This window comes from Athene noctua, chromosome 13 (genome assembly GCF_965140245.1).
Source record: "Athene noctua chromosome 13, bAthNoc1.hap1.1, whole genome shotgun sequence".
NCBI lineage: Eukaryota > Metazoa > Chordata > Aves > Strigiformes > Strigidae > Athene > Athene noctua.
This window is the reverse complement of record NC_134049.1, coordinates 14,864,284-14,877,338: the sequence shown is the minus strand read 5'-3', so window position 1 is coordinate 14,877,338 and position 13,055 is coordinate 14,864,284. Positions and strand designations below refer to the sequence as shown.

At 39.6% G+C, this 13,055-nt stretch overlaps 1 long non-coding RNA gene across 4 annotated transcripts in view; it reads right to left on the bottom strand.

Moving 5' to 3' along the window:
* The window catches only part of LOC141965578 (uncharacterized), a 32,005-nt gene that overhangs the window by 17,860 nt on the left and 1,090 nt on the right, over nt 1–13,055 (bottom strand). For 3 of the 4 annotated variants that reach the window (XR_012634479.1, XR_012634480.1, XR_012634478.1), the window contains exons 2-3: nt 12,688–12,820; nt 12,334–12,408 (exon numbers count right to left, since the gene is read on the bottom strand). This is a non-coding gene — a long non-coding RNA (uncharacterized LOC141965578). Of the gene's footprint in view, nt 1–5,434; nt 6,004–12,333; nt 12,409–12,687; nt 12,821–13,055 lie in introns of those variants that run through there. The other variant, XR_012634481.1, reaches the window with a different exon arrangement.

The window sequence follows — 13,055 nt, the reverse complement described above, 5'->3', positions numbered from 1 at the left end:
TTCTTCAAATATATATGACCATGTCTATCAGAGTGTTTTAAAAGGCCACAAACATACTAATTAATACAAAACACTCAAGTCATTTGACTTCTCATTTGTATAATCATTTCTCATGAACCTGTGTGTGAATTAATAAGCACACAGTAAAACAAGTACAGCTCCTCAGCACCCACAAAAGCTCAGTTTGCAGGAGGGGTCATTGCAAACCAGCAGGTACATCTGACATGCAGCTCTACACACCTGCACGTGCTCCTTCAGCCCTTCTGTATTTTCAGAATCTGATCCTGTAAATCTACCTATTTCCTCAGATGAGCACCCACCCTTCTTTACAGGCACACACTCATTTATGCTAGCTGGCATCCCTGTGTTTTCTGATGCCTGTGGTAAGATACCCCATAACTGCCAACTGATTTTTTTGGGTTTTTCTGTAGTTGTTTTCATACAAATTAATTAGTTTTGAATGCCTGGCCAACCTGTGGAACCAAAAAACCAGAGGGTGGCCACAGAATGTCCACAAAAAAAACAACATTTGAAAACGCAACTCTACTTGTCCATACTGCAGTGATTTCTAGAACTCTCTACTATGAGAAGAACTTAAAAAGTTAATAAACGACAAACATCCCCTTCCTATGGTTTTCCACTCATGAGGCTGAGATAGAAAGCAAATATTTAAGGAACAATGGCAGAAAGAGTACATTTTTAAGATTACTGTAGAAACCGTAGAAGTAGATGTAAGAAAATAAACAAGGCTATATCATTTTGTATTTTCAAGAAAGCAGCTATTCATGAAGTATGGAGGAAAGAAGAAGAGTGTATTTTATTCCTCCCCTCATGGGGCTTTTAAATATACACAACATATCGCAAGCTCTGGGAATTTTCAAAAAGAATAACGCAGCACATAAGCAGTAATAACATTGAGAGCCTCTGAATATTTCCCTAACTCATCTCCAAGCACACATTCCAGTGTAAAGATCCGTGCTTTGAGCTTCATTCAGAAGACACACAGAATGCTGAGGCACTTTGTACAGCTATTATCTGAAAAGTCTGACCCCGCAACAAATGACACTATAGAAGAAAGCTAAATTATCAAAACTTTATTTCAGCATTGTATGCTCAACAGGGTGTTTTGCATATCTGACTAAGCAGCCAATTTGCTGCTAGGTAAGCAGAGAATTTCTGATCCTGTTTGTACAATGCTGAACTCCAGCACACAAGAGGGTGAACTGTGAATATTTTGTGAAGCTCATTTGATTAAATCACTATTTTTGCAATAGCATTTCTGTAAAGGAAAAGCACTTTCATTTACCCAAATATGTTGCTTGAACAGAAATGGGAATACATGATCCGTATGAAGAAAAACAAACATATAGGGCCTAGCCAGCCCGTTTCTTTTTGAAGTGAATTTTTTTTTATGCTTAGCAGATGACAAATCCTTTTTGGTATATTCAAGATTTAACATCCACCACTTAGTCCTAGGTTTTGCCTTTGTCATATTTAAAAGAAAATAAAATAAGGTGTCATTTTCCAAGGCCTAGAAGAGTAATACTGCACTCAATATTGATAGCAATTAATAACAAGAAATCCTTCCTCTCTCTACCCAGACCTTTATTTTCTCTATTTTGGGGGGGTTCAGTCTGAAAATCCTTGTAAGATTTTTCTGCGTCCAGTATTGGCAGTTTGCCCCTCAGCCACTGCAGCACTCCAGGACTGTGTGGATGGCAAGGATGGATTTTGGCCACTTGGCCCAGCGACTCACTCTTCAAAGTACCATCTGACATACTTACACTTCTTTATGTCATCTAAGGTTCAAGATTCAGCAATGAAACCTGGAACCCCCCCCTCACAAGTGACACCCAGCATGAAATAGATCAGAAAAGTTAGTAAAAATGTAATTGTTCCTATTCACAAAGAACAAGCCCAGAGAAGAACAGCTAAGCCTATCTTCATAACAGATCTCATCAAGTATATAGGCACTTCACAAAAATGAAGGCTGAAAAGGGATAAAATTCCTCCCTCTACATACCTAAGGGATAAATATCAGAGAAGCAATGCTATTTGATCTAACAGATATTGTGACCACAAGGATACAGCCAAACCACCACGAAAAAAAAATTAGATGGCCTAAATCCACCAGAGCCCTTTGAACAGCCCCAGCATCTTTTTCAGTTGTTTCCAGTTCAAGGCCATGCAACTTCCTCGTGCTGATCACACTTCCCTCTAGGATTAGCTTTTTCATTGACATATTGACCATCCAGAGAGAGACCCTCACGGAGGAAAACACTGCAGCTACTTATTATTACTGCCACTTCAATCACATAAGTACTGGACGGAAAGAACAAGTTAAATAACTCTACAGAGAAGAATCTAATGGTCACAGAGAAATTACAAGGTGAACACAAGTCAACAGCATTTATTTATTTTGACAGCAGCGCTGCACTTTATGGGGATCAAAGACAAATATAACCCAGGTTTCAGGTGGAGTACAGCACCCAGCATTGGTATGTTGTGCCTTAAGAAAGAGGTGTACCCAGTACAGACTGTATACAGAAAGTCAGCAAGAATGATCAGGTGTTCAGCAAACAGCCTACAAGGAAGGGCTCAAGCAACAACAGAGGCTGGACTGATAAAAAGACCACAACGTCTGCAAGTGTTTTTTTTAGTTTTAAAGTGTTTAAGAAAAAAAAGAGGAAATCCCTTTCCACCCACCCACCCCTTTTCATGGCCTGTATGAGAAGGGCTTACACTGCAGCAAGGGAGACACAGTTTAGATGTTATGACTAGCAAGGATGGCAAGGTACTGGAGCAGAGATGTCAGTACTGCTCACTGCCAAGAGCAGCCCATGTAACTATCTGTTAGGAAGAAAGTTATGTGTAGCTGACCCTGCCCTGAAAGGAAGTATGGACTAGGCCTTCTGCACTTATGAGTCAGTATTTGATTATGTCATAGTCTGTCATTATTTATTTGTTTTATTATAATGCCTATAAAGTCTAGCCACTGACTCATGACAAGTCCTGGCATAGGATAAACATGTGACAGAAATTCCACAATGGGCACAAAAAAAAGAAATGTAAGAGGCAGCAATAGAACAGGCAGGTAGGGAGGCCCAAATAAACAGCAAGACAGCATGAACAGTCCCAACAGCCTGTCAACAAACAACTCTGAAAACTTCTGCAGTCACCATAGCAAAGGAAAATTAAGGGTTGTTTAGGAGAATGGGTTGTTTATGGGATACTCCTCCTTGTATGAAAATAATGGTTTAAAATGCAACAGGCAGGCAGTGGAGCCTGGCACACTGCACCTAGAGACACTGGTGGCCGACTGCGGTGAGGTGATGCGAAATAAGGCAGGGCGGTATCTGAAATAAGGCAAAATACTTCCTACTGAAAGCAAAGGAGCAGAGCACGAGAAAGGGATGAACTATCAAATCCCCATCCTGTACAATGCCCTCCACAGCATCACCCTGTGTGGATGTAACACATGATGAAATGTGTCAGGTTAGAGAAAAAAAAAATATTGGAAGGAGTGATTAATTAGCCAGTGAGACATTGCTTAAGTTTTCCATGTGCTGATGGCTAAGGAACTCATCATTTCATATAGAAAATACAGACGTTTAGAAAACCCTACTCAGAATTAAAGAAAATCTTATTTCAAAGATGATACTCGATTTGAATTCGCGTGGTAAGCAAATTAGGCCGTTTCATCTGCCATGACTAAGACGGTGAAGGAAGACTGGCAGAGAAGAGACTCTCCAGTTTAACCGTGTGATGCATAAGCTGATGCCTCATTTACAAACACACTTTCAGAAAGACAAAATGAGATTTTTTAATTATGACAGAAAACAGAGCTAGGCAACACCAGAACTGCTGGTATGACCATTAGTTCTGTGCTTATGCAAAGCATGGGGCAGAGGAAGCAAAATTACAACTGTGACCTTTACTTACTTATAGAAAAAGCACCATGACACTGTAAGGAAGCGCTTATGAAGGTGACAGAACTGGTGGCAACCAGCCACAGATGCCATGGGAAAACAGCAGTCCAAGAGCAGGACTGCTAGAGGCAAGAGCAAGATGTCAAAGGAAATTTCTGCTTCTAGCTAGTGGAGAATCTTAGTCCTCTTAGTAGGGAATAAACCCATTTACATTGGCTTTGCACCCCCTTGTATGTCATAGGCTGAGCAGTGTAAACAGATTTAAGAAAAGCAGACATCATAACCTCTCCTGCTCCAAGATAAAGTTCAGGTTTTGACTTGAACATCACTCCCATTGAGCTGTGAATCACAACCTCCAATGATTTATCATCTACAAACAGATGTTACAGGACCATATGCCTCAAGACAGACCAGAGACTGAGCAATTTACCAAATTTAGTCACAATGTCACCTGCCAGCCCTCAACGTTCACCAGCCTTGCCCGCAGCAAACACCAACACTGCTCCCCAGGGGACTATTTTCACCTGCAACTTTATAAAAGGCTGAAGCCCCACATAAACCTCAAGTAGTAAAATGGGGTGTATACCAGTAAACTTTAAAATGCATTACATCTATCTGGAGGGCTGAGAACGAGACAATCACATCATCATTTATATATTCCTACACAATTAAAGCAAAATCTTTTGTTCAGATCACAGAACTCAGCTGTGTCAGTTCAATTGCTCTGATTGAACTAATTGAATTTCAATTGCTCAAGTCTGGTTTTGAACAGTTTTGTATGACATTCAAAAGACTGAAGACTTCCTTTATAAATGGAAGTGCATGTGGGGAGGGACAACAAATGATTTGGCTGTTACCCAGAAAATAACAAATGTGTAACGTATTTCGCTGGAGCAGCATACCGAGTTTTGTCTTTCGGCGGAGGCCTCCATTTCCTAGGGTGGCGCATGAAGCGCTTCCCGTGTTTTAGGGTCCTCTTCCCAGGAGGAAGGAGGCAGGGACTCTCACTCCGCAGACTGAGCTAAAACTGAACGTTCCTTACCCAAATCCTCCTTCACCCCTGTAGCTATTATTGTGTCAGTCACAAAACATACTTGAATCACAGCTTTCCAGGACAGAGCACACAGACTACTTGTAAAACTCCTGCTTTTGCTGTCTGGAAACTCCATACCCACCTAGGAAGGAAAACGTACACAACGTGGCCACAAAAGGATTAGCATTCTGGATTATTTCTAGAAAAACATTTATTTAATTAAATCTTAATTAAATGCCAGGCTAGATCTCATGGCCGATGTCTACCAGCAGCTTCTGTACAAACTTGCTGATTGTTCTTTATTCTGACTGCAGAAGCAGAACCGTAAGCGGCTTATGAGCCAAAACCAAATCGCTCATGAAGCCAGTGGCAACGGCCCCGTTTGCTCTGCAAGCCAGGCCACCACATCCCGCGTGAGCTCGATCTCCTCTTCGCACCAACTCGCTGCACTTACTCCAGCACATCACCCCACTTGAAAGGTATCATTGGTGCAGGCATGCAAGGGCCCTGCTTTGTAACTTTACAAAAAGGCCTATCTACCTTATCTTTAAAATTATTCTGATTTTGATAATAACTTCTATGCTACAGAATTTGCTTCCTTTCCCCTTCATTCTGTCTCTCAGTAAAGTATCCATGTACTCTAGCACCAGTCAGGTCTTCAGTGTAACTTTTCTTCCTTTCAGCTTTCCTTTGAGCTGCATTTATTTTTATAACTGTGCATAAAAAATGGTGGAAGACAGATCCCCCCACTTGAAGATGAGCCCACATGCCTAAGGAGCAGCCAGGCCTTCCGGGTGGACACGAACAGTACCTCTACAGTCAGTTGGGATTTATTCATAAGTTCTGCTCTATCTTGGTTGCCCACACCACGTACACATCACTTACCTCAGCAAAACCGACCCGTCTATAAAACCGACACGAGTCTTCCTCCTCACTTGTACATCTCATGGGGATTATTCATCGTTATGAATGATTCTGTGATCCTTCATCGTTATCAATCCACTGGCCACTTTCGCCTCGGGCTCAATGAGGTTTTGGATCCTTACAAGAATGGCAAAATCCCCATTCAGAGCATTGGCTAAACCAGGAGTTTCATATCCTATCACCTCCTGTGACTGACCTCAGAGTTTAACCATGCAATTATTTATGTAACTGGGCAAAAAAGTGATGGATGTACAACGCACCATACTTTACATTAGGCAGAAAAATTAACAAGTCAGAGAAACGCAGAGAAACTAAAGGATTATTAAACTCTATTAGTTAACCTACTTTGGAGACTGTGAAGACCTAATTGTTGAGGAAAGACACTCTGGGATGAGCTGATCTCCTTTTACACCAGCTGAAACGGTAGTTTTCATTTTAGAACTATTTTTGTTTCATTTGCTTTAAAGGGAGATTAAGTTTTTGAAAAATCATCAGTTTTCACCCTGCTTTCTGTATTGGAAAGAGATTCGAAGATGGCACAGAAAAAGCATTAAACTACAATTTTCAGACTTGGGGGTTTCATTGTTTAAAAAAAATAAATAACCACAACCTTCAGGCAAAAATAAATTTTGTAGAGAATCTTAATTTTTAATGGCATTTTCAAAAGTGCAATGTGACTCTCATTCCATAAACTGATAGCCATCTGTGACGAAGAAAATATGCAACATCACTGCCACAAAAAAGGTCACTTCATCAGGGCTGAGCCCCAGCACGCCCATATACGTGCTAGACGTGTAGGCTACAGAACTTCACAATTTACTGTCGCTCTGCTTGTGGCCAGGAGGTGCTGGGGAGAAGTAAAGGGAGTCCCTCCTGCCCTATAGTAGAGCTTAATCCTATAGTAGGGCCACTGTAGGACTTGTGTTGCACCAGAATTTCAGTCTGTAGAAATTGCACCATAGAAGTCAGAGGCAACACGTGGGGGATGCTTATAGAACATTTTCATGAAATAACTAACAATCTTGTGGTAACTTTGTATACTGGAACTTCTGATTCCCTTTACTTCCCTCCTGAATCGAGCTACAGAAGCCTTTGCTCAAGAAGGCCAAACAAGCTGTAGGAGGTTAAGAAACAGGAGATGGAAATGACAAAAGTGAAGCAATAAGCAGATGAGAGGTTGAGAAGAGCAAACCCGGCAATTCTTCAAGGGAGGCGAGGAAGACTGAATCAAATTCAGAAGGTTACGTGTATGTACGTACGTGTCGCCGATACACAGAACAGCTAGGAAGGAAGTTAAGTGTTCTCTTAAATAGGACAGAATAATTATTTCTACCACACTGATGAAAATTTATGATCTGCTAATGCAGTTGTTGGGGCCAAGCAGTTAAATAGACTGCTCTGACCATAAAATTCAGAGTTCCTGAATTCCAGACCCATCTTTGACACTAGACTGATGCATGACCTTTGGCGATTAACTTGAACAATTTTAAGTGGAAATAGCTAGAGAAGTGAGTTTTGATGACACATGTTAGCGAGAGAAAATAATGTCTTGGGGTTAGTATTTCAGAGGCCCCTCCCTTCCCAGTAAAAGATTCTTCTCATTTGAGCTAGGATTTATATTAAAAGGAAGCCTCAGTCCAGCAGAACATTCCTTGTCCATCATCCTTCCAATTTTTTCAAGAGCTCCTATCTCCAAATTTCCTTTTGGATCAAATCTGAAAAGTTCCATTCAATAAAACTGGAAACAAATATTAATAAATAAAAACTCTGACCTACCGTGTAAGGAATGGCAAATAGAAAGTATTATCACAGAGTGAAGTAGAAAAGTCCGATTTATTACAATACTGAAACAAATTAATTTATTACTGAAATAAAACCTCATGTAATGAGGTGCAAAAGTAGAAGGTATTAATGTTTAAGGGTTGGGGGTTTTCTTGCCTGAATTCAACAGGCTTTACACATTATCAGAGCAATTCAGTCCCTCTGAACACCTACCCTCTCACTATTCTTTACAGAAAACACAAACCAAAATCTCACCACCTCCAATTCCAAAATTTTAGCCCAGACCAAACACTTTAGGAAATCTTGCGAAGCTTTGGGGTCCGTTTGAAACACAGCAGAAATAGCTCCAGCTGCATGCACTGGTCTTCAGTTGGCAAGTGGACCAAGGCACTGCACTTCTGCTGCTCCCATCTCTATCACTTACACCGCGCCCAGGAGAGCATTGGACATGACAGATCTTTTTCATACTGGCAGAAGTTACTACGGCAGCTGCGCTGGTAATTCCACTAGTAACTATGTCCCATGAATCACATTCCTCTTGAAGTCCCCTGCCCAAGAACTGTCCTCACTTTCATCTTCACTACTTAAACTGTCAGACTTGAAAGCTCCCACATGCCCTGCAGCAAGTTTCGTACAATACGCTCTTTCTACAGTCGGTGCTTCTTATTTTGAGTCCAAGAAAGAAACACACTCTGTTCCTCTGAAGTACTTCTGCTAAATCAAAACCTAATCATTCTATGAAGTATAAAAACTACAAGTACATTTCCTTCCCCCTCTCCCAAAAAGAGCGGAACTGGTCAAAATGTCCCAAAATTTTAAGTCCTGGTGGAGCAGTAAAGCTGCTATACCTTCAACTACATCCACACTGCTGGTGTGCGGGCCTTGTAAAACATGACATCATGTTCTTGTTGCTTTAAGTTACTCAGACAAACTGCTATAAAAAAAACAAAACACCTTTCTAGTTACCCCAACACACCCAGATTTGACAAGAACCTCTGAATTTTCTGTTTTAATTAAAGTCATCCAAATGTCTCTTGTCATCTTCAGGAACAGCTAAATCAGTCCTGCAAACTCTTTCCAATAAACTTCATTTTATACAGTTTCATTCTGATATCATCATTCACTGGATTTTCCACTCATTACAAAATACATTAACACATATTTTTAGCTTGGAACTCGGGTATGTAACCTTCTTAAACTTTTTGTTCTAAAAATTGCTCTTTTCCTTTACTGATTTTGTGTCTTATTCTGCCATACCACAGCTGAGTTTATCAGCTTTTTAAAAGGAATTTTATCAGGAATTTTGCAATAATCACTAAAGTTCTTTTCCTAGTTCTTTGTTGACCCACTCACAGATTTATGACAGGCTGAACAAAAAAAATAATTCTGATTTCCCACCCTCCCTCCTGTCACATGTCTACCAAGTTATTGTAATTTGATTCTCTACAAACTACTCAGGAAGGTCAGGGGGCCTGCTCATTTGACTTCAAAGTTACACTATTTCTTCAGTTTAGGATTTTTTTTTCTATTTTCATGTTACACATACATTTTCCACAAAATTATCCTGAAAGTCTATCTAATAATTAAGCTAATCCATACTATTTTTGGTTTACCATGCCTAATACAGGAGATTTTTACAAACATTCTGAATGTTGATCATAGACAGAACAGCTTGTGAAAGACGACCAACAGCAGTAAGAATGGTTGAATACTCAGTTACAAAATAAGTTCCAGTATAAGCCTCTGGAACTAACTGAACAATTATTTTTCATTTGATAAATCCTGTACAGTAAAATGAAGTATCAAAGCAGTAAAAAAAGCACTTATTTGTAACAATGTCATCCTACCCTCATAATAAAATGATTAATGTTTCAGAAAAGAAAGACAAATTTGCCTGGTTATCTAAAAAACACCAAAGAATAAACTTAATGAATACTCTTAGATATCTTTTTCACAAAAAGAGACAATATACAGTGCACCTCCTGGTTAAAACAACCAACCCACCCCTCAAAAACTCATCTAAACCCTGCCCTAAGAGCACGCCAACTACACAAGCAGTTTTGGCAGGAAATAAAAGAAGTATTTGAGAAACAGAAACAGGGGGGTGGGAAGTGGCATACTGGAAAAGACTTGCAGAAAACTATTTAAACTATTTTAAAAACTGGTGTACAAGTGACAGAAGGTTTATGGGTTTATATATTGATCAGTCTATTCTCACAGACCAGCAAAAATGTGTGAAATAATTTCTCCCCTTGTTTTGTTAATTATGAATTTCTAGGCTCTGCTGGTATGCCTGATATCAGGCAAATAAAAGAGAAATAACATCTTACATGACTCTGGGGAAAAAAAAAAAAAAAAAAAAGACAGTTTTGAGACATACCAGAAGCATTCACCTCTTCTTCTAATTTGCTAACTTAAACCAGCTGCTTCCCATTTGATACAATGCTTTAAATAGCCTTTCTTCCTTTCTTGTCTGAGCTTCCCAGTTGAGTATCAATCTCTTACTTGAAACACTGCTAGAAAAAGGAATATTGTGACACAAATGTGGAGTATTCGCAAGCAATTAATGCAGAGACCAATGGGAATTACTCATGTGCCAGAGCAATTATACACTGGTCCCAGAAGCAAGCACTGAAAAACATATTGTTTTGAATTTGCCCAACTCCCTCAAAGGGCTGATTACATTAAAAAAAAAAAGAAAAAAGAGCAAATAATAGCAAACAAAAACCCTTCTGGGTTTAGACTTGACCACCCAGTTTACACCTTTCTAACCACTACTGGGAGAGATTTATACAACTAAACAACTGACAAGAGGCACAGCACCAACATACAAGCGTCTTAAAACAGACATAAGCGCCAGCTTATGAGGGGGTTTTCATTCAATGAGATGTTGGATGTTTATTCATCTAATGTCTTGAGCTCTTCCTCTTGCTTTTTTTATTCTGCCTGTAGCACTCCCCTATTGATTTTAAGGGTCTCACAGAGTAAATTTGTGTTTTCGGAGAATGTATATAGTTTCCCAATGCTCGTTTTTGTCCCTTTTCCCCAGAATTCCTGGATACCAGCAATCAAGACTGTTCTAAATTCCCCTTAATGATCAATATTCCAGCTATGCTGGGGATAGGGAAGCTAAGAGCAGGAAGAGGGACAATTTAAGAACAGAATTTTCTCTTTCCAGTTACCGTATCTACACACACAGAAACTGCTGAAGAAGATGTTACACAAAACATGAAGGAACGCATTGTCTAGATGCAGCAGGGACAAACAAGACACCAGCAGATGTACAAAAGAGTATTATAAGCCACAAAAAAACCAATCAGCTGCTCATTTCAGCAAACGCTCAGCTACCCAGGAATTTTACAGACACAGAACACAGTAGGATTTCATACATGATGCACATGCCTAATGTATAGGAGCCCTTCATATAACTGGTGTTAATGTAAGGCTGCAGTGTTCATGTTTAAAAAAAGAAAGAGAAACCATCCAAAACAAAGTGAACTGTGGATGAAATCACTTAATTGGCCAAACTGCAGTTACATTAAGGAGTTTTTAAAGCTAGATCAGAAAATACCTGAAAGATAATCTTATAGAAACTCATGAAAACCTAACTCAGGCTCAGTCACCACTGAAGTTTCTATAGCGAGGGTTTTTAGTATTTTAGATTTTGGCCCAGGATTCTGATATACAATCAGCTTCAACATGCAAACCTGCACTTAGAATTTCCTCTTCATACAGTTAACAACAAATTACTTTGAGCGATGAAGAAATTGGACAAATATGTGAACCACACACAAAAAAAAAAATCAAACGTTAACTGTAGTGATTACGGTGATTACTCACAATATTAACTTCTTTGTACTTAAGCTTTAAAAACCAGAATGTACAAATAAGAATGGAGAATATTTTGATTTTCCAGGGGGAGAGTGACCAGGATCCTAACAAGCAGTTTCCCACCACGGTAAGCAGGGCTCAGGCCGCTTTTGCTGCTCCGCTCTGCTAAAGACTCCGAGCAGACAGGATTCCACACTCTGTGTCAGAACACAGTATTTCTAACCAATGACATCTATAACAGATAGTTGACAGCTTTATTCATAGAAACGCATCATAAAAACTCCTCAACTAAGACTTAGTAGTGCTTCATCAAAACACAACAGTTTCTTCTTCTATTACAAAGGGAACAAAACCAGGTCCTTAGTTTAAATGGCATTTTTAAAGCTGATTTGCTTTTTTTCATACCCTGAAGTATTAGTCAGTTCAGCGACCATATTTTTTTGTTGTTGCTGCTTGTTTAACAAAAGTTGTACTCAGCAAAGATTATTTACCGCTGTGATAGGATGCTTAAGATATTTTTTGGCCTGTAGAACGTTTCCATTCATTTTGAGGTCTCCAAACAGTTCTCAAGACTTCTCAAACCCCTGCAATACAAGCAGCACGCACAGGAATGGGGCAGAGGGGAAACCAACAGGTTTAAACATTTCCCCCAGTAGTTTAGAGGGGGGCACTTTATACAGCTTTATATAATTATAACACACAACATTCTTCTGAGAAAACAAAGGAAAAAGTATCTCTGTATTCCCAGAAACTTTTTTTAAACATATGTTGGTGTAGTTAACACTTATAAACACTTTGTTTCCATGTTAAAAGTTCTTTTCCAAAGGTCTTCACCTGTGCCATGAAAACAAATTCCAGACCAAACCTTCCTCTGTGACGCCTCAGCCCAGGGGCCACCTTTGTTCACACCTGTAAAGGAGAATTTAAAACAGAGCTAAAACAAAGTTCACCCTGATCCTGAAGTCTTAAAAACTTCATAAAGTTTATATTCTAAAACTACTGCAGTAACTTCTTTTTCCTTGAAACTAGCACCACAGAACAATAAATAAAACAACTTGTCCATGCCACAGACAAAGCTGAAATCCAACGGCTCTAACAGTTTAATCAAAACAAGGCCCTAAACCATCACAAAAATATTAATCTGTTGCAGAATACTAGTGGTAGCATACTACAAGTTACACTTTTTACCTTAAGCTGCATCCAGCTTGACCTTTCTCCCAGCTCGCATGCTCTCGCCAGAACATGTGCTTAGTTGTCAACCGCACTCATCATAGTTTATCTGCAGACACCGCAGGTAAAAAAGAAGGATTTCCATCCTGTGCTGCAAAATATTTTGACAAGACAGTTTTCCAACAATTCTCATCTTTTTGTTGATGCTGAAGAGCAAATGTTTCAAATAACTCTTACAGATTTTTACAGCCTCGTCTTTCAGCCAGCTGAGGCGAAGGCAAGGTTAACAAGTGCACCGAAACTCCAGTGGCCACGCGAAGGGACAAGCGGGAACATAACTAAGCAAATGAAGCACATTCTATCCATTATCTGCTACACCCAACGAA